Source organism: Cucurbita moschata, unplaced genomic scaffold (assembly GCF_002738365.1).
Source record: "Cucurbita moschata cultivar Rifu unplaced genomic scaffold, Cmos_1.0 Cmo_Scf00166, whole genome shotgun sequence".
In the NCBI taxonomy this organism is placed as follows: domain Eukaryota; kingdom Viridiplantae; phylum Streptophyta; class Magnoliopsida; order Cucurbitales; family Cucurbitaceae; genus Cucurbita; species Cucurbita moschata.
The window spans coordinates 124516-126968 of record NW_019268682.1 but is presented as its reverse complement, the minus strand read 5'-3'; positions in this window follow the sequence as shown (position 1 = coordinate 126968).

The following is a 2453-nucleotide window of genomic DNA, read 5'->3' as shown; positions in this document are numbered from 1 at the left end:
TGATCCAGGTATTCGTAGAAAACCTGGTTCATCAACGTGCAGAACGTAGCTGGGGCGTTTGTCAAGTCAAAGGGCATTACTAGGAATTCAAAGGCCCCATATCTTGTTACGCACGTCGTCTTGGGTTCGTCCACTTCGGCAATACGTACTTGATAATATCCTGATCGTAAGTCCAACTTCGTGAAGTACTTGGCCCCGTGAAGTTGGTCGAACAAGTCGGATATTATCGGCAGAGGATATTTGTTGCGTACCGTCACCTTGTTTAAGGCTCTATAGTCTATGCACAGACGCAACGTCCCATTCTTCTTCTTCTGGAACAGTACGGGGGCTCCATAAGGTGCCTTTGTCGGGCGAATGAATCCCGCCTTCAGCAACTCGTCCAGTTGTTTCCTCAATTCGGCTAGCTCGGGCGAAGCCATCCGGTATGCGTTCTTCGCTGGCTGCTTAACCCCGGGGAGGAGTTCGATTTCGTGGTCAATGCCTCGACGAGGTGGTAGTGTTTGTTGTAGACTCTCTGGCATTATGTCGGTATAGCTGTCTAGTACTTCCTTGATTTCCTCTAGGACAGTCTCTTCGGTGGTTGCTGCTTCTATCAGTGGTATGGCCATGAATGTAGGTTCCTCTCGTGCGAGTCCCCTTTTCAGCTGTATGGCCGAGATCATTCAAAGATTACCTGGTTGCTTAATGCTTGCAGGTATTACTGTGGGGTTACGGTCGGTGATCACCAAGCATTTTGCCAATGGCATTGGGATGACCTTGTGTTCTAGGAGGAACTCCATCCCAAGTACCACGTCGAAGTCGTCCATGCGAACCACGACAAGGTCTAGCTCTCCAGTCCAATCCCCTATTTTGAAGGGGACTCCTTTAGAAACTCCCACAATAGGCAAGGCCTTGGAGTTGACAACTTTCATTTTCCTCGGGTCTTTTCCTATGGTGAGTCCCAATCTTCTGGTTTCTTGATCGGTAATGAAGTTGTGGGTTGCTCCAGAGTCTATCAGAGTGCTCTTGCTCGGTTGAGAGTTTATTGTGGCATCTACGAACATGAGCCCTTTCTCTATTATCTCCTTCAGTTCGACTTTCCGTTGGAGGGCTGACAAGAATTTGACTGTGCCCATTCGGGGGTTGTCGTGATCTTCCTTCTTGTCTAGAAAAGTCTCGACCCTTGCCTCATTGCTCTCTTGAATGGACACTTGGAGAGTAGTGAGAGAGGCCCGATGAGAACAGTAGGATACCTTGTGGGGGCCTTTACACAGTATGCATTGCAAAGGCGTCGTCGGGTGGTTCTTTTGATGGTAAGGCCCTCAAGATGTCCCCGCTTGATTGTTTTGAGGAGGTCTATCCGTCCATCCACTCGGTCTGTTGGGGCTTCCATTTCGATGGCCTGGTGGTCTGTATGGTTTGCCCCCATTGTTTGGGGCTGGTGTCGCTCTTCTTTGGGATCCTGCTTCGTTCCCACAGTCCACGAGTCTCTCGGCGCAGGCCATTGCGGCAGCTAGGGTTTGGACCCTGTTCTCATGTATCTTTGTTTTGGCTCATGGCTGTAGACCATTTATAAAGAAGAACACCTGGTCCTTCTCTGCTGTTCCCCTGATATCCAGCATCAGGGTTGAGAACTGTCTGACGTAGTCTCGTATGTTTCCAGTGTGTTTCAGGGCTACTATTTTCTCCATTCCTATATGCCCTGCGTTTTCGGGGAGGAATTGTTCCCTTAACTCTCTCTTGAGGTCCTTCCATGAGTCAATGGTGCACAATCCATCCTCGATGTCTTGCACCTTCGTACGCCACCACAGTTTGGCATCGTTTATGAGATACATCGCGGCTACAGTCACCTTCTTGTCGTCGGTACAAGCGGTTGTGGCTTTGAAGTACTGTTCGACGTCAAAGATGAAGTTCTCCAACTCTTTGGCGTCCCGATTCCCTTTGAAGGCTCTAGGGTCTAGGAACCTTAGTTTGTTGGATCCTGCACTAGTTTGTCCAGCCGTGACGCCTTCCACGGCTTTCATGGTAACTTCAATTCGAGTGCTCATGGAGGCCATCCTTTCTTGGAGGTCGTCAACTGTTGTTCTGAATTCATCAGCCAGTCCATTGAACAAACTCATCATTGTGTTTTGTAGTACTTCGAACTCTTCGCCACGTCCCTCTTTGTGTGCGACAGAGCTATGCGGACTATCAGACGGTTTTGGGCTGCTCGTAGGAGCAACTCTTTCTTCGAGCGAGGTCACTCGAAACATTAGTTCTGCGATTGGCAACCCATCCAGGCGGTTGCCCATTGCATCGACTTGGACGACTTTCTCACTCAGTTCGGTCACCCGTGTTTCCAGGAAATGGAGTGTGTCAGGGACTTCTTTGAGGAACAGCATTTCCTCCTCTATTAGCGTAAGCCGGTCGGCTTGTGCTTTGGGTGTCGACTTTGTCGTCGACATGATCTCGGTCTGTATGACGTTACGGAGCTA